Consider the following 20,924-nt stretch of genomic DNA (forward strand, 5'->3'; position numbering starts at 1 on the left):
AGTCAGCTTGATCTTACAATTCCTTTGAATTTGACATTTTACTGTCACTCAGCAATCACTAAATTCTAACACTCGGTCAACACTGAAATACTAGGTCAGTATTTAAGATTTTTAACTTGATATCAACTTACTCAATTGATGCTAATACTCGGTCAACACTAGGCTTTTTTGGCACTAACTATGGCTCGGTTGACACTAGCATTACTCAACACTCCTTAGTAATTTACTCTTTTTCTCGACATGTCTTAGCTTTCTTGACATAAATAATTACTTTGCTTAATTGAAGTCTATCTAATAAAATATCCATTGTAACTTCCTTTTCATAACTTCAACCTTTCATATAGGTGATATAGTAATGAATAACTCTCAAATTCTCTTCATCAATCAAATAGATATGATATTTAGATTAGGTAGCAATATGTCTCATCCATATATTTGACATCAATGACAAAATAATAATTGTTCCAATTGTAAGTTTCTAGCAATATCCCTCTTTGGTATTGATGGGAACATCTCAAATATCCAAAGTACTAATAACTTAGTTACCATACAATCCAAAAGATTTCACTTCCATGAGTGACCACTATTCTTAGTTTGATTCTGTCATCCATTCAAATTGTCAAACTCCCTTTGTCAGTTTACTCTCTTTCATGATTCAATCTCTCCCTCTGTCATCTTCAATTCTTTCATCTTATTTCTCACTAATATCTCCCTCTTTGAAAACAATGCTAAAGACATGTAGTTGTCTCAACTAAAAATTCTTTGTACATTTGAATTATGTATATTTTGCATGTCTAGTTGATACTTGTCATCTGACTATGACTAATCTTTGTATGATTTACTACAGTATTCTACCTTAGGCATATCAAAAGTAGAACTGTATTGTATCATCGTGTAAAACATGTTGTGTAGCACATGTGATGCAATGCATCGTGGCTTCTTAAGTAGCCTTAGTTAAGGGAATGACCCCTAATTTACCTCTAAGATATTCATGAGCATCTTTGGGTAATGGTTTTGTGAATATGTCAAAAATTTGTTCCTTTGTATTCACATATTCTAGCTCCACTTCTTTGGCTTGAACTAGTTCTCTCAAGTAGTGATACTTGATAGCAATATGCTTTGTCTCAGTATGCATCACTGGATTCTTTGAAAAGTTAATAGAACTTTTGTTATCACAATAGATAACTACGGGATCTTTAATCTCTTCTTTCATGCCTTTTTAAAATTGTATTATATTTGAATAGTTCACTGTAACTACCACATACTTGGCTTTGACTATTGGTTGGAAAATACAATTTTGTTTCTTTCTTGTCCATGACACCAATATCTTTCCTAGAAAGAATGCACCTTCACTAGTGTTTTTCCTATCATCAATATTTCTTGCCCAATTTGAGTCAGTGAAAACCTTCAGTTTAAATCTGTCACTTCTTCTATAGTATAATCTAGAATCTTTTGTACCTTTCAAATATCTCATTATCCTTTTTGCAACCATTATGTGATTCTCTTTAGGATTTTTTGAAAATCTAGCAACAATCCCAACTACTAATGTAATATTTGGTCTACTGTGAACAACATATTACAATTTTCCTATCATGGATCTATATGGGGTCTAGTTCACATTAGTAGAATCATCAATCTTAGATAGCTTATGTCCTATAGATATAGGTGTACTCACTGGTCTTGAATCTTCTATACCAAAAGTCTTCAATATTTCCTTGATGTATTTGGTTGTGAAATGAAAATACCAAACTTCATTTGGAACACTTGCAAACTAACAAAGAATTTGATCTCACCTTACATAGACATCTCAAATTCCTTTCTCATTTCATCAGCAAATGATTTACATAACACTTCTCTTCCTCCAAACATGATTAATGAGCCTCTAAAATGTCATTATTTTGACAACCTTTTATTTTGTTTTTAGACAATTATCCTACAGAAACATTCTATGACTCTATAGTTTAAGCAAAAGAGCTTACCTTTTTATGAATATGTTATCTATATGTTAAGACATGAAGATTGAAGTATAGATAGTTTGTATATGTTGTGTTTTCTTCAATCTATTGATTTCTATTGTTTAATGAAGGAATATTACATGCTAATAAATGTTTCCTTGTCCATGCTATGTTTGGGTAGATTCCTTCCTATAGCCATAGGATTTGCAAAGAGTGGTAGATTGAAAATTAATACCTTTTCTAACATTGATGATGAAATGAATATATATGTATGTGGAAGTTATTGTGTTCAATGTTTTGTAGGTACTTGCCATGCATATTCAAAGTTAGCATTTCAACGCTAAGTCAAAGCCGACCAAATTGATGAATCACCACACCAAGCATATTATTGTGTGATTTCTATTATGGAAGCACACGAATATAACTTCCTCAGCCTATTATATTCTTGGAGGAGTTAAATCGCAGTTAAAGATATTTTTGTTGTAAACTTTACGATCTATAATTGATCCTCATTGATGGAGTGATCATAGAAGTAGGAAGTTGTTATAGTTTTCCTTTAAATAATGCATGTTGTAGCTTTGAAAGAAGTTTTTACTAGGAAGAAGATAGAATAGATTGTTTGTTCATATCAACAATGTGTAATCTTTTTTTTAATCAGGTGTAATATCTTAGTATGAATGAATAGAATACAAAGTTCAAGTTTCCACCTTCTATCTTGTAGATTTTCTATTTACAACTTTACTCTAAGATTTAAGACAAGATGTCATTTCAGTTCCTAGCTTAGTTTCCTTTGGCATTTCTTTTATGTTTTAGTTGTAATGACTTAAAGAGGAATTAGAGCATATACTTTGCAGCCACCCTCTCAAGCTTATGCTCCTGGGTTGATAAGATAAAATGAAGTCAGTATGTTTTTCTTAGGAAAACACATGATTCTATCTAATCATAGAGTCAATGTGAAAGGATGTCCAACCCTTTATTACTAGGGTATTTAGCTAATCGACCACTTTTGGCACTATTGCCAGGGAAGGTGTTAATCTAATTCAACCTTGAAGTCATTATGTTAGATTAAATTTCACATTATCTTGCATGCATAGAAGAAGAGACCCCTTTGGGAGATTTCTTCCCCGTAATATTCATAAAGACATTTTTAATCTTGAACCTAAAGAACCTCACAATGAGAATGAAGAAGAACCTTTTGAAAATTCATTCGTTGTTGCTCAAGAATGAATACCCTCATCCTCTAATGAATCCTTGCATCTGAATGATCTCTTTGCTAAACCTAAATACCAAGATAATCCACTTTCCCTTGTCATCTATCAAGCACCACTATCAGTACCCCCTCCAAGAATGGCTCAACCTCAGCCTCAACCAACATTTCCTTTTTCTATCCCTCCTCAGCAAGGTAACCAAATTTTGAAGAACTTACCTACTATTGCACTTCCCAAGTTTTATGTCTTGATCACTAAAGACCCTAAAACCTTTCTCTTTTAGTTTGACATACTGTGAAGAAGTTATGACTATACAACCAATGCCCCCAAACTCAAGTTGTTTCCTTCTACCCTCAAAGAAGCTACTCTAAGATGGTTCATGGGGTTGGATGTCAATGTTGTAGCAAATTCACCTGCAATGAGCAATTTGTTTCTCACAAAGTATAAGGAATATTGCGAAGGTCAAGATTTAAAAAGGGATGACATTTTCAAAATGTCCCAAAATGAAGATCAAACCTTGGAAGATTATGTTTCTCAGTTTATGTTCAACTTGCAGTGTAACACACATCATCAATTAAATGAGGAATCAAAGAAACATCTTTTTTTTGAGAGGTGTAAATGATGGAAGGAGGGGATATCACTCAAAATACTTGGACTGATGTATAGAGTATATACCTAAATTATTCTAGAGCTACTGTAAAGAAAGGTAGGGGACTTAGAGATCTACCACATAAGTCCAATGGTAGTTTAGGAGTATCCAGGATGGAATTATCTAATTTTCTATCAGATTTCAAGCAAGATGTCATTAATGGTGTAACCACTTAGTTAGACACCACACAAGCTTGAAGAAAGAAATATGAAGTCGATGCCATGTTGACTGAATAATTTCCACATTGTAGAGAAAAGAAAAAGCACTGTAGATGTAAGTCTGTTGCAAGTATGGAGACATAACCAATGCCAACCGAGTTCAAAGCCATTGATGAAAATGGGGAGGTACTTTATGTCACTCAAAGAAGGCCATTGGATTAAAGACAAGGTATGCCTCAAGATCCTCTTAAATTTATAACAATAATAATCAATGGAAAAAATTTCAAAATACTAGTTTTAGTGGAATTCATAGTTGGCAACAACCTTAGCAGGATTGGCAGCAATCTCAGTAGGGTTGGCAACAAACTCAACAGGGTTGGCAACAACCTTAGAATTAGAATACCCAATCTAATCAACCAAATCTATTGCCACCACCTCAGTAGCAAGCTCTGATGTCTCCTCCTATAGTCACTAATACACCTTCCAAATAGACCCAACTACCAGTTCAACCTAATCCTAGTCTAAACAATACTAAACAATAGGCTCAACAACAAAGCTATGCCATCTCATTGAATGATATTCACTTAAGGTCAAGCACCACTCTTCTTGCACCCCAAAAGCCTACAATAACTGAAGTTGAAGATCCTTTGACTAAGCATACAAATGAGTCAAATAAGCAGACCTCTCTTGTAGCCAAAGAACCTCCATTTCTCTATAGGTTGATAAAACAAGGCCATTCCATGGAGAACCATGCAATCATTGATTTGCTTAATGAGCTAAAGTAGATTATAGTAAAAATACCATTGTTGGATGCTATTAAGGAAGTCCCTGCCTATACTAAAGCAATTAAGGAAGCATGCATTAAGTAGCCATGAAAGAAGAAGAAAGATCCAAAAACCATTCATGTCCTAGGATAGTTATCTGACTTAATGCTAGAGAAATTAATTGTACCTAAATACTCTGACCCTAGGGGTCCTATAGTTATAGTCACTATTCATGTGATCCAAGTTCAAAATGCTTTGGTTGACCTAGGATCATCTATTAATGTCATGAAAAAGGAGGTATTGTCTCGACTGCATATCATTGGCCTCAAAGAGATGCCCACCATCCTTCAACTTGTTAATTGCTCTACCATTATACCGAATGGAATGATAGAAGATGTTATAGTCACCTTAAATTCCTAGGAGTATCTAGTTGATTTTGTTGTGCTCTCCCCAAAGGCTAATATGGGAGGATATCCTTTAATTTTAGGAAGACCATGGTTGGCCATTGTAGATGCTTATATAGCTTGTTGATCTAGGAAGATGACAATATCCAGTCATATTCATACCAAGAACCTAACTCTATACTCCCCTACTCAAATATTGTTACTAGATGACTGACCATTTTTGCCACCTTGGTCAAACTTGGGTGATGATGATCCAAAAGTCAGTTCCATCTATTAGTTGATGATGATAGGTAGAAAGTCATTTTTAGCTTCTCGAGAAGAAGATGAAATAATTTCATCCATTATTCTGAAAGAATATGGAACAAAATCTCTAATGTGTCCTCAAGTTGAATGTATCCTAGAAACCATTGTACCATCCTTGAATTCACGATCATTTAGAAGCTTCATAGTTTCTCCATTCATTATTACCTCATGAGATGGAATTTTATCCTATTGCCCAATTATTCATGGCAGATAAGGCTATTAAGATGGAAATTGGTCTAAGCAAAGAACTAAATGTAAATAATGCCTTATCACCCTCTCAATAGAAAGCTATGTTGTAGTTACTGTAGAAGAATTAAAGCGCATTTGTTTGGGATTACATGGACATGAAAGGATTAAATCCTATGCTCTACACTCACAAGATTTACATCACCCCTAACTTCAAACCTATTTGACAGCCTCAAAGGAGGGTTAACCCTGTCTTAAAAGATATGGTTAAGAATGAATTGCAGAAACTATTAAGTGTTGGTTTTATATACCCCATCTCTGATAGCCAATGGGTCTCATCCCTGGTCATAGTACACAAAAAGGGAGGAAAATGATGAGTTTGTGTAGATTATAGGGAGCTTAATACAACCACTAAGAAGGACCATTTTCCATTGCCATTTATAGACCAAGTCCTTGACAAGCTTGCTAGTAAAAAGTATTTTTCTTTTCTAGATGGTTTCAATGGTTACAATCATATTCAAATAACCCTAGAAGATCAAGAAAAAATAACTTTTACCTGCCCATGGGGAATGTTTTCCTACTCAGTCCTGCCTTTTGGCTTGTGCAATGCCCCAGCCACATTTCAATAGGCTGTCATCAATATATTTTCAGATTTTTCTACTAAGTTTATGGAGATCTATATGGATGATTTTACTATTTATGGTGCTACTTTTGGAGAAACAAAAGAAAATTTAGAAACGATACTCAAAAGATTTCAAGACTATAACCTTTTCCTAAATAGTGAGAAATGTTTCATAATGATGGAGGAAGGGGTAGTGCTAGGCCATTTCATTTCATCTAAGGGCATCCAAGTAGATCCAACAAAAATTAAAGTCATTAGTACCTTGCCTACACCAAAGAAGCATAAGGATGTACGCAATTTTTTGGGACATGATAGATATTATAGAAGATTTATTAAAACCTTTAGTCAACTTGCAACACCTCTCTACAACCTTCTTAAAAAGGATTTTGAATTTTCTTGGGACTCTAATTGTGTAACATCCTTCAGCTTAAATTAGTTCTTACCACATCATGTGTTTTGAGAGGACCCAATTGAGACTTGCCTTTTCACATTCATATCGATGCCTCAGACTATGCTATTAGTGTTATGTTGGGACAAAAAGTAGACTCTGTTGAACATGTCATTTATTTAATTAGTGAGAATTTGTAAGGTACACAATTTAATTACACAGTCACTAAAAAGGAATTACTTGTAATCATCTATGCCCTTAATAAGTTTAGGCACTACATTACTAGATATGAAATATTTGTTCACACTGACCATTCTGCTATAAAATAGTTGGTGAAAAAACCAATAATTTTAGGAAGATTAGCTCAATGGCTATTGCTTATGCAAGAATTCAACATAACCATAGTTCATAAACCTAGTAAGGCCAATATGGTAGCCAAATTTCTCTCTCAGTTACATGTCCCTGATGATCCTTCAGCCATTAATGATAGTTTTCTAGATGGGCACCTTTTTCTATTGTCTATGCAAAACCCGTGGTATGTAGATATTGATAACTACCTCACCACAGGTAAAATGCATGTTTACTTCTCTACCCAAGCAAGAATGTTACTAGTAGAAAAGAGCTTTAATTATTCACGAATTATTAGGTTTATGTTCTATACTAGACCTGATCAAGTCATGCATAAGTGTCTAAGAGAGGATGAAACATATGATGTCCTGAAGGCATGTCATGATGAGGCCTGTGGAGGTCACTTTACAACTAAAAGAACGACCTTCAAAATCTTGACAAATGGGTATTACTGGCCAATCTTGCACAAGGATGTAGCCAAATATACAAAGAAATGTGACAAATGTCAAAGAATGGGAGGACCCGCTAAATCAGATGAAATGCCCTTGCAACCTCAATTAGAACTTGCCACACCCTTCGAAAAATGGGGGATTGAATTTGTAGGACCCATTGAACCTAATTCACAAGGCAAATCCTACATTTTGGTGTACACTGACTACATAACCAAATGGGCAGAGGCTAAATCCATGAAATACCCAAGGGATATCAACCTGGCAAAGTTTTTGTATAAGTCCATCTTTACATGGTTTGGTGTTCCTAGGCAATTAACATCTGATCAAGGAACTTAGTTTACATCAAATTTGATAATTTCTCTTATGAAGGAGTATATTATCAAGCATGGTAAATCATCACCTTATCATCCTTAGGCTAATGGTTAAGTAGAAGTTACTAATAGGGAGTTGGAATCCATTTTCACCAAGATTGTAGTGTTCCATAGGAAGGATTGGGCCATATGCCTTCCTAAAGCTCTCTTGGCTTATAGAACCACCTGGAAGTCCACAAATAGTTTACTCCCTTCAAGCTTGTTTATGGTAAGTTAGTGGTAATGCCTATATAGAATTTGAATATAAAACATTGAAGATCTCCTTACAGCTTGGGATAGAACTCATTATTGCCCAACAAGACTGAATCTTGAGTTTAAATGGTCTTGATGAATGGAGGAAATTTGCATTGAACAATACTAAGCTCATTCAACACCAAAGAAAATAGTGGCATGACAAGTTTATCAAACAAAAAATGTTTGCTATAGGAGATTGAGCACTCCTTTATGACTCAAAGTACTAGCATAACCTAGGGAAGTTCCAAACACCCTGGTTATGACTATATGAGATTATTTTCATATTTCCAAACAATGCAGTTCAGCTATCTACCATTGATACTATTCGCTTCAAACTACTTGTCAATGGGCATCATCTCAAGCTTTACAATAAACAAGTTAGCCATGAAGAGTTCTTGTACAATTCTAGCACAATGAGGACATTTTCATTCCTATAGCCAAAGAGTCTGGGTCTCCTATCTTGAATCCTGATACTTCTTGACTCTGTTCAAGGTGTTCATAATAAACACTTTCTTTTTTAAAGTACTTTCTTCACATCCATTCCACTTCACCTTCTCTCTCTTCCATCTTACCATTCCATCCCATCACTCTATCAATTCTAATAATCTTTTCCAAAACATCTTTCCTACAACAGTTGCCAAGTACCTACTACATAACTTTGCATGCATTTTATTTTATTTTATTCATGCTTTGTTAGGATTTGGTATTGTTTATAATTATTCACTCTTGCATGTCCTGGCTTAGTGGGACCCATGCCTTTATTTAGTCAAGGAAAGGGAAATATTAAATGTTTTCTTTTCAAATCAATTTAAAATCAAATAGCATGTAACCTCAAAAACTTTATTGAGATGACTGAAAATAATTGCATACTTAATATCACATGTTGGTCACTTGTCCTTTTGTGATTGCGTCATTATGAAATTAAGGACATTAAAAGTAGTTACTTAACTTTTGATGATGATTTGCAATGTGTTCGGGTGATGGACCTGTACACGAGCAAAAATTATGAAATGTGATATAAGAGGGATATTATGAGATATTGTGCATTAAACTCTCCAAGTATATGCTATTTTTCTAAAATAACAAGGGCTAGTGTTGTAATATTGTAAACCCTAATTCACTAAGCTCTGAAACATCACAATTTTTCCACAATTCAAATGGAATTAATCATGGGTGGAGGTATACAGAGGAACAAGATTGTTGATCATTGAGTTCTTTTGGGTGATGCAGTCAGTTGTGAAATATTTAAAAGAAGGGGGTGGTTGGATCATTGTCTTAGTTTGAAAGGATTTGATGAACAGGTAGCTCTTCAATTCATGAGTACTTTAAAGGATGGTGTTGCAGTGGTTAAAGGTCTAAGAATTGAGTTCTTAGAGGAGGTAGTAGCCAAGGTCACTGGGTTTCCCCAAGAAGGCAAAAATTGGGAGAAAGAGTTTGACCTAAAAATAGCTAGGGTACAATTTAGTATACACCAAGATCCTCCACTAGACATTGATAAGAAACAAGGTACTTCTAGGTTATCCTTGCTAATGGAGTTTATTCAACCATCCATGTTTTATCATCTGGTACTTCACATGTGAGGAACGTTAAAAATACCTACATGCCCTACATTTCACAATATTGGTTCACCTATGACATGATTAGAAATAGGTAAACCTTCCAAATTTCTCATTTAATATTGTTAAGAAGCAAGCTTCTCTAGTGCAGTTAGGAAAATATTAGTTTGTCCCTCACCATTGTTTAATAAAATTAATCATAGAAAGGGAATTGAATAAACAAACAATTGGGACATGGGAGTAGTTCTTGCAGTTAAAATAGGTAGAGCCTAGGTTGGTTGGCCCTAGAGGCTAGGGTGTTGGATGAAGGGAAAGAACAACTACTAATTTTTGTAAAGTTGTTCCCATAGCCAAAAATTCTCCTGAAGCCTCTCCCTATGGTCCTAGATCAAATAAGAAGAGAATTTACAAAGATGAACCCTCCATTGTTAACAAAAAGTGAAGCAAAAATGTAGAAGTTGCTAGTGCTCCTGAGGCCCCATCATTTGCTAAGAATATGTCTCCCACTGAGAAAGAAAAAGGTAAAACTTTGGGACTTGAAGCAAAAGGGTTAGAAAAACAACCAAGTGAGGAAAGTAACCTTAACAAACCCCTACACTCTTAAGAGGAGGAAAATTTAGAAAAACCTCTTGAAGCGCCTATGGCAGAAACACTTGCAAGCAAGAGGAAACGAAAGAATCCTCCATGCTTGACAACACCACCCACAAGATGAAGTACGAGACTCTTCAAGAGTAGGATTTCTAAAGCCTCTATTCCCATAGATCCCCCTAAGCTTTTTGAATATGAAAAGGATTCCTCTCTAGAGGAAAAATTATAGCAAACTCAAGTGAGTGAAATTGAGAGAAAAACCCATAATCTACAACCAAAAGTTGATTGTAGTGTTGATTATATGCTTATTGACAGTGATAAGGAGTATGATGAGTGTGAAATATCTAAAGAGTTTGAAAAAAACCTTGATATGCAAGAGATTAGTGAAAAAAATTTAGAACTCCCTTCGGAGAATTACCCAAAATTTAGACCTAAAATTGTTAAGGAAGTACTAGAAAAACTAGATCAAGAAGGGTTAAACACATTAGCTGCAGCAGCCGCTGAATCTAATAGGAAAGAAAATGTGGAGACAACTATTGTCATAAGAAAAGGAGATTTCTCCACAACATAGAGTGTCAAATAAACTTCCCATTTGACACCTGAATGGATAGACCTCTTTAATCAAGAGCCATTACCACTACTCGAGCTCTCTACACCTTTGTCTGCAGGAATTAATTTGCTCAACAGCTATTATGGGAGAGAGCTCAATGGAAATTGGAGAAAGAAAAATTAAAGCATGTTATTAATGAGTAGAGTTACCAGTTGAAACAAAGTGCAGATAAGAATGAAGTCTTGAAGAGAATAATTGAGCAGATCACAGGATTGATTCTTGAGTTAATGGGATGTAGGTCACCATCACGAGTATATACTTTATTTCTTAAAGAATAATTTACAAATTATAAATTGACTAGAATCATGGAAGGTCTTAATCCCTCTATCTCTACCCCACATGAATTTTATGATGCATTTCAATTTGTTCTCATGGCTTTGAAAAAATGACTTTGTGAGTTGTATCTTTATAATCTAGCAGTGTCTAATGACATTGAATGGAACCTAGTGTTATATGTAGGGGATATGCAGTTAAAAGCAACAATGTCATGGATATAGAATGAAATAAGTAGAGAATATCAAGTTACATCCTACAAGGAGAATAAAAAGACAACACCCTTGTTCATGAAACTAGAAGTTCAACATTCTAGATGCACATATTTGGATTAGATTTCTATTTTGGTCAATCCTACAGGACTTGGGAAGATGAGTAAAGTCAAAAAATGGGCCTTTACAGATTGGGAACAACACTTATCTTAGAATGTTAATACAACAACCATTACCTCAAGGAAATGATGGATTAGAATGCCACATGATCTAAAAATAAGAGAACCCCACTCTCCACAACACTTGAGTCTTGCTACAATTAGGATTCCTTGGTATATTGACTTGGGGAGAAATTAGTGCAAAAATATGTTACCATTAAGTTATCAGCCTCCAGTTCTCCTGCAACCACCACTATTAGCAAATGACAATGCAAAAGATCATGACATGACTGCTAAAGTTCAGTGCTAGAAGAGGATCAAGACAAATTATGGTTACTTTGATTAGTGCAGAATGAGCTAGGTGAAAGGACACCTAGTGATTGGAGAGTGTGAACCCAAATCAAGAACTTCAGGATTGCTAAGGACCAACAATAGATCAGTCGGGAGGAATGATGAGCCTCTAAAAGGCCATTATTTTGAGAACCTTTTATCTTGTTTTTAGAAAATTATCCTACAGAAACATCCTATGACTCTATGGTTTAAGCAAAATAACTTATGTTTTATGAATATGTTATCTATATGTTAAGACATGAAGATTGAAGTATAGATAGTTTGTATATGTTGTGTTTGCTTGAACCTATAGACTTCTATGATTTAATGAAGAAATATTACATGTTGATAAATGTTTCCTCATCCATGCTATGTTTGGGTAGATTCCTTCCCATTTGCAAAGAGTGATAGTTTGAACATTAATACCTTTTCTAACATTGATGATGATATGAATATATATATATATATATACATACATACATACATATATACATACTTACATATATATACATATACATATACACATATATATATACATATACATATACATATACATACATACATATACTTCCACATAAATACATATATATACATACATACACACACACACACACACATACATACATACATACATACATATATACATATACATATATATATGTGTGTGTGTGTGTGTGTGTGTGTGTGTGTGTGTGTGTGTGTGTGTGTGTGTGTGTGTGTGTGTATGTATATGTATGTATATGTATATGTGTGTATATATATATGTGTGTGTATGTATGTATGTATGTATGTATATGTATATGTATATGTATATGTATATATATGTATGTATGTGGAAGTTGTTGCACTAGTAAATTTGAACTCAATTTTTTATGATTTTTTGTCAAAATTTCAACCCAGGTTAGTCGAAATTTTGACCAAGCAGTTTGTGGTAAATTTTCTTGTCAAAATTTTGACCAACTTGCAAGTTGGTCAAAATTTTGACCAATACATTCGTAAAAAAAATTTAATTTTTGTTAGCTCTGATTTGTCATTACTGGTTGAAATTTCCACCAATGTTTGGTTGAATTTTTTTTAGAATTGGTGGAAATTTTGACCAATTCTTGGTAGAAAATTATCAAGAATTGGTCAAAATTTCCACCAATGTTTGGTCAAATTTTTTTTTTTATAATTGGTGGAAATTTTAACCAAGTCTTGGTAGAAAACTATCAAGAATTGGTCAAAATTTCCACCAATGTTTGGTCGAATTTTTTTTTATGCTGTATCAAGCAATTGTTTCTTATCCAACCTTTTAAATCTCTACAAAGATAAAGTTGGAGCAGGAGAATTTTTCTTCTCAAAGGTGTCCTCTGATTGTAAAGTGTCCATTCAAAGACAATGGAATGGATGCTTTACAATCAGAGGACACCTTTGAGAAGAAAAATTCTCCTGCTCCAACTTTATCTTTGTAGAGATTTAAAAGGTTGCAAATTAAATGGCTTGGATAAGAAACAATTACTTGATATAGCATGGAACAAATGGAAATTTATGCATAAAGAAAAGAATCAAAAACATATCAAACTTCTTGCCATCCTAAATTTGATTCTGTTATTCTAAGAGCATTATTGATATTACTGAAATTGACATAATAGATATAATTGTTTATATAAATTTATCTCCATTATCTGAAGTAGTCTAGATATAAGGTTTATATAGTTGATATTTGTTTGATTTAGATAACATCCACCAATGGTAAATAGTTAGCCTCTCATATGGGAGTCTTGGGTTAGAAAAATTGGAAAAAAATTCAACTGTGCAAAATACACTTTTTTTACCAATTTTTTGTAGTTTTACAGAAATGGAGATGAAGATCATGAAGAACAATTGATATTTTTTTTGTAAAAATCCATTGTGTTTTGCACAATCCAAAAACAATATAGTAGGGCATTCTGTCAGGAGCTTAAGCAAATCCATATCAACTATTAGTTTAATACTTGTAGTATAAGTCAAATGGGTTTAGTACAATAGTTTAAGTCATGGGTTTTCATGTTGGAGACCTAGGTTCAATCCCTTATGTGACACCTACATTGTTTAATGTATTATTTGTTGTTACAATTGAATAAATTGGGTCTATTACCCTATCCACTTCTAGTAGTGGGAAACCCCAAGGTAGGTGCAAGTCTCATGAGGGTTTGATGGAAGTGATAAACTTAATTTGTGGCATCTAATCCAAAAAAACTCCCTGTATCTAACTAATATCTTTTACTCTAATTCTCATTTCAAGGCATATAGTTACTTAATATGAGAATCAGGCTAAAAAATAAAGTTTGCAAAACACAAACATTTTTGTTAACTTGTTTGTGACCTATTATTGAGATAATTATTTATAAATAGAGGAAATGACAAATGATCTAATACTCTCAATGCTTCCAACTATGGAAGCTCATTTTTACAGTTAGAGGATCATTTTTACTATCAAATTTAGACAATATCACTACTTGATTGTCATAAAATAGTACTCCATATTTTAATGTATGGGTAGAGGTTATTGACTCTCCCATAACCAACACTCATAATTCCTCATCTTAGATATACCCAGCCTTAATATTTATAGGAATGCTACTGGTAACTACTAAAATTCCTTGCAATTTTACCAATTTAGGTAACCTTGATAGTAGTGTTCCATAGGGATACATGATCCCTATCTTGTCATTTCTAAGAGGAGGGGATCCTCAGAAGGCCATTATGCCAAGGAAATGCCATCTCCTCTCCTAGGATGTGTTCCTCAAAGAGGGGATATTTCTGAGGTGCCCTCCCCTAATGATAATATTTAAAAATAAATCTGCAATCAATATGATAATATAGTTGCTTTTGCAAGTGTGTAATACTAGTGCATGGAGCTAGATATGATGAGGAACAATAGAGAGCAAAGAATACTCAAGAAAGACTAGTGGAATGCTCAAAATACAGACAAATGAATACTTAGTGCACAATATTCTTTACATATAAGGTGTAGAAAAAAATCTAGATAGCTTGGAGTGTTCCATAGACCCATAGAGCTTTGAGTGCATGCACATAATCTTGTATAGTGTTTTTGGTAGGAAATTTATATAATAGTAATACATATTTATCATCTTTACTAACTATTATTATATATTTTGAGAAAGAATGTGAATCCAACAATTATCTTTCTTAATTTGTTTAAGATCATAAATCAGTCAAAAATTGTAGTCACAAAAGCATCCTAACCAATTTCTAACTCTAGTTTCATTTCTACATTTGATAGAAAATGTTTCCTCTATGATTATATTTGTGATCCTCTAACACTCATTGCATTCAAATGGAAAATGATGAATACCACAAGACATAGGTGTCTTAAGCTTTCTGAAGGAAATATCAAATAAGTAAGGAACACAAAGTATGAAATCAAACAACCAATAGAGAACTAAGTATCACAGATCTCTGGACATGGTGAGGTTGTAATTCAAAGCATTAAGAAATTTTGATATGATAAAATATTTTAAATGCTCTATGCAAAAAGAAAGTCGAATAGTATCTCATTAGAATAGTATGTACACTTCCCTACCTGTAGCAGCACTATTTGTGTGCTTCCTTGAGATCAAATTTAGAACTATTTGCCCTAATCTAGTTGATAGCACCTTCACTCATAGCATCATACAAATTAAATCAGTTCAATATTTGCTCAAGCCTGACCCCATATGAATGAGACAAAGATGTCTTTACCAAAATCACTTCCATTAAGAACATTGTATTCCAAAACTGAAGCCAGAAATTAACAATGCTAGAGTAATTGTCTTACTTATAGTCATAACAATAAGTGCACTAAGAGCACCAGACAAGACAATGGACTTTGGATGAAAAATTTCCGTGAGTGCAATAATAAAAGTCTCATCTCCAATCTTGTAGGAAAAAAACATGTAATCAACATACTAGAAGTCTTAAAAGTCATACTACAAGAAGCAATTATGGTGCAATGATCCCAGTGAATTCAATTTAAAAGCAAAATGCTCAAAAATATAATACTACCTCACTAACAATGATCATAGAAAAACTTGCAAAAAAACCATCAAGAACACCCAGTCCAAGGGATTTCAAAGCACCATTAACTATATGCAAAATTGCACCACTACAATTTAATGCAAGTATGGCACTCTTTGCCTACATCAACAGAAAGTATGATTTAATAGATTTAAGTAATGTTCCCTGCAGATAATAAAAACATTTAACTTGGTTTATGACAAACATGGCAACTAATATACAAGGCATTCTATAGAAAAACACAACATCCATGACTTAGGTAGCCAAAAGTTGAATCAAATCACACATTTAATATCTTCCTAAAGCAATATATTGACATGTATTCAAGCTATTTGTTGGATATTAGAAACAACCTCCAATCTATTTCTTAACTGCATCCCTGATTTCTTAACAACTACATTAGAACTATAGTAATTAGACTCTCTCTAAGAAAACCATAAAGACAAAGTGGAAAGTGAAACAAAATGACTTGGAATGGACTGCCTCTCCAGGTTTTGATGGCATACCTCCAACTTCGGCTAAACTCTCCAACTTTGGGCAAACTCGAGCAAGGGAGTCAACCAAAAAATAGCTTGAATAGAACTCTTTTTAAGAAGCTGAGTCTTTTCCCAATTTTGGCTTAGCCTTTTTTAACACATTCAAATCTTCTTAGTAAATCAGTCCATCTCTAGCCCAAGTTCCATGTCAATTACTAGGATATATTAACACACAAATTAAAAATTCTACAGTTTAAAAGAATGTCAAGAAATTAGGAGATACAAATATTCGTAGGTAATATGAGTCATCATATGTGAAAGGAACTTTGAAAGATGAGTACAGGAAAGTAGGAGAGATAAAATTAGCATAGTATGTTAACATTTTCAATTTTTCATTGAACTTGACTAGATATGAATCATATTGAGTAGAATTCATGATCAATTTTTCTAGCTTAATGACAAACCAGGCAAGATTACTAAGAAGGTTTTAAAAGCAGTCACAAGCTTCAATGCATGAGGTGATGTATCTACTCTAAGGATTACTAAGAAATATTTGGCTACATAATTGACAAAATTGAAATGGGATTGAAGAGCTATGACAATAGAAGATATTAAGTAGGAAGATGTTACGGTAAAAGTTCATTTGCTAAATTGAAAGATAAGAGAGGTTTAGATCTAGATCATGGATCAAGTTACAGAGATAGTGGAAAAATTGGAAGCCCCTAGACACTCAAATTGTGACACCAAATGTGTTGTGACTGACCAACATTTAGATTTGAAACCCATTGTTGAGACTATTCCTAATGAGAACCAAAACACAAGCAATGTATGTGGAAATAGTTTTAAGATCTAGTGCAATGGCCATGATCCAAATGAATTTTCTATGATTAGGGAACAACTTTTTTAGATTGAAAATCAACAATCTAGCTTGTTGGAATTTATGAAGGTAACTTGCCGAAATCTTGATCCTTTTAGGTTTGCAAAATATCCCATTGTTTTGAATTAGAAGAGCTAAAGACATATGAGTTTATAGTCAATTTCATAACAAACTTGTTAGTTAGAATTCTTTTAAGATTAGCTATTAGGTATTGCTCCTGAGATGCCCTTCAATTGACATGTATGAGAAATAAATACCATGCAGTTTGAGTGTGTGCAATCTATTTCTTTTTATGTTTTTTAATAATGATCCATTCATCTCTATTACAAATCATATATTTAGTAGAAAGCAAAGTGCAATGTTTTGTTATTAATATTCAAGTTTCTCATTTTAGATTCTAGCCATTTTTTTTTGAGTACAACCTCAGAGCTTCTAATTTGTCATAAGTGTTTCTGGTCACTATTGCTAGTTTAACTACTTGTTCAGTTGTTTGTTAATGACAACAATCCTATTATCTTCTCACCCATCTTAGTAAAAGGCTAAAAGCTCTTATGATAAATTTCAAAGTTAGTCAGGTGCTTGTAATTTCTATTGTCATAGAATCATTCCCAAGTCCAACATAGTAAAAATGTTCCTTTTGTTTCTTGAGGATTTGGAAAACTTACAGCACAACTCCATGGGTAAGGCTTAAATTTTTTTAATAGATATTGCAAAATTCAAAGGATCACTAAGATATTAGTGCAGGTGCATGGAAAATCAAAGTGAATTAAGAATATTTGCAACATACAGGGAATAAGAACAATTTTATGTTAACTCCTGAAGAGACAAAAATGATTTGTAGAAGAAGGCTACCCTAGTTTCTCCCTAAGTTACTATTGACTTTAAAACTAGCTAGTACTTCTTGAAAAAAATGTATCTGGAAACTGTCCAAATTTTAAAGTGCCAACAACTCTTTTGATTATGTCAGTTCTTTAGACTTCTTGATAACTTTGGTTGGTAAACTTAATTTTTGCTTCTAGGATTGAACTATGTAGGTTTTGAGTCAAATTCATTGACCCATGTTTCATGAGTCCTAGTTCACAAGAATCCATCTCTCATGAAAATGAAATGAACACTACACTCACTGCATCTAGGTGAGAAATAATGATGAAGAGGCCATTTTTTAATCTTAGTACCCATGTTTCTTCAAGCTTAATATTTTTGTGGTTTTGTGTTAAGAAATCATGATGAAGATATGTCTTAAGCAAGAACTAATACACATGTTCCCATGGGAGTACTTTGTTTGTGCCTGTAAATGGTAATCATGATGCTTGCAAGTTATAATTGCCCTAGAATGTCTTTGTCAACAAGCTTTGATATGTTCCTTAGTAATGTGCTAAAGCCTAAATCTAAAGATATTATATTTATATGGGCTCTTATGTTCTAAGTAGAATTTAGCCCGCTAGATGATGTTCATTTAATAGAGGCTACATGATGAGTGTTCAAGTGTTGCTCTAATTATTTTCACTCTCTGCTTTTCTCTGGGCATTTTTTAAGCAATATGTTTATCCTTTTATCAGATAATTTTATATAGACTATAATGGATAGTAGGACCAAGCATAAGTTGTATTCATTGTTGATCTAGCCTGTTAGTTGATTTTATGCATGCCTAGATGGAATTTAAAACTTTCTGGGGGCATTGTGAAGTACGGACACAAATGATAGATCAAAAATTAACTAAGAATAAAGTTTGAAATGTGCTTAATAATTTCATTATTTGTAGTTGCTTTCATTTTATTTCTAGATAGTTAAAAACTTAAATTTTATTTTTAATTGTTATGTTTTCAGATGTTTATGGGAAGCTCACAAGATGGGTTGCATTCTCTAGAACAAAGTGTACATGGTTTAGAAAGAAATGTAGATGAAATGGCTCAGGATCTTTCTTTATCATCTGGTAGGAATGCTACTGTTGAAGATGGAAGGGATACTTATTGTAAATTCCCTGGTTTTGTGCTTTTAAGCTCCAAATTTTGGAAGAAAAATGAAGATAGATACCCACCTGCACAACTTGTCGCATCTGAGGGATCATCAATGAGTAGATCTAGAAGAGGTGCATCATACAGAGTTGAAATGGGGATTGACATATGGGATAGGAAGTTCAAAGGCTTGCAGGGTGGTTTTATGGTGAATCCCTTGGCAGATGTCTGGGGAACATCAAAGAGGGCGACCACTGAGTTTATTTCAAATGACACTTAGAGGTCTATATTGGAAAAATTGGAAGGAAATCAAATATTTACCAAAGCACGAGATAGAAATAGGTCTAATGAGGGTCCCTCAGTAAGGAGCACATTGCAAGTATCAGAAGATGAAGCTATTAATTTCTCTAGTATGCAAGTTGCAAGAAAGGATGCAAAAATAGAGGTGTGTGATTCTGTGAAAGAAAATTCATGGCCAAAAGCCACTAACAATTTATTGAATAGCAAGATAGGTCAGGGTAGTGACAGTTTTTGGAGTGTTTGGACACGGTTGGTAGAATTTCTATGGAAAGGGGATGTGGAGTCAGCATTTGGTGAGGTCCTTTGCATTGGGGATGATCTCTTGTTGATTAGGCTTATGAATCAGACTGGTCCTGTGCTAGAACATTTATTTAAAGGAACCATTTTGGAAATGATGCAAGCTCTTAAACATTTCTTGTTGAAGCAAAAATTCTTGGGTTCAGTAATCCCCTGGATTCAATAGGTGATTTATCCAATGAACCTATATTAATAGGATGTGTATTCTTTTGTTTTGGTATAATGATAATTATAGTTTATTTCTTTAGCTAAGGGTTACGATTTTTCATTAATTTCGAAGATTATATTGGTGTAGTCCCTTAAAACAATTACTATGACTGCATCATTTACATGTCATCCCCCATCTCTTTGTTATTAGGAAATTGTAAGAGGTCTTTTTAAATATTATATCCTTCAACATTTGCATGATTGTCATAGAGACTAGTCTAGATCAATGGTGGGGTTCACTAATTTTTGTTTTGAATCTAGGATATCTTTTGTGTACAACATTTAATTTTCTTTTCTCCAAGTTTTTGCACAAGTATCCAAACCAAAGAACCATTTTGAAAGAAATAACTGATATAAGTTTCTTATATTATTTCATTTATATTACATTTTTTCTTGATGCTCAGGTTGTTGACTTGACTGCAAGCAATGGATCAGATTATCTGGGCCTCTCTCTTGATGTAAAGAAAAACATGTTATCTGCCTTACAAGAGGCTTCATCAAAGCATTCTTCTAATTCTTCAAATAGAAACTTCATTGCTTAGAGTGCATCCAAGTTGTCCATTCTTGGGATGGTGGACTCATTGAAAGGCAGGTAATCAAAGGAGTAGAAAAAAATTCGTGTCAACACTACTCTTTCTTCCGATGGAGATTGACAAAAAATGAGTCGAGAGCTTCTCTATGTTACCTTCTTTAGGCATGTAAATGTTCCAATTGAACACTCACTTCCACCAAAGAGTATGTTGTTCCTTTGTCATAGACACCAGTCTACTATTTCATGAAAATTTTGAGATTTCGTAAGCAATTTAGCAGCCTAGTAAAATTTTCTATCAGATTATAAGAGATGGAGAACTACTTGCTAGATCAAATATGTGGATGTGTTTCACTATTGAGTTGTAAATAATTCTTCATTAGTAAGCATGTAGTTTAGAATGGGATTGAAGAGCTATGACAGTAGAAGATATGAAGCGGGAAGATGTTACGATAAAAGTTCATTTGCTAAATCAA

The 20,924-nt window shown here is 33.6% G+C and overlaps 1 pseudogene; it reads left to right on the plus strand.

The window, feature by feature from the left end:
- Positions 1-16,738: 16,738 nt before the first annotated feature.
- Positions 16,739-20,515, plus strand: LOC149536395 (microtubule-associated protein TORTIFOLIA1-like; annotated as a pseudogene).
- Positions 20,516-20,924: the final 409 nt, after the last annotated feature.

This window comes from Cupressus sempervirens, chromosome 10, assembly GCF_028749045.1.
Source record: "Cupressus sempervirens isolate cs-2001-9-10 chromosome 10, ASM2874904v1, whole genome shotgun sequence".
Classification (NCBI taxonomy): domain Eukaryota; kingdom Viridiplantae; phylum Streptophyta; class Pinopsida; order Cupressales; family Cupressaceae; genus Cupressus; species Cupressus sempervirens.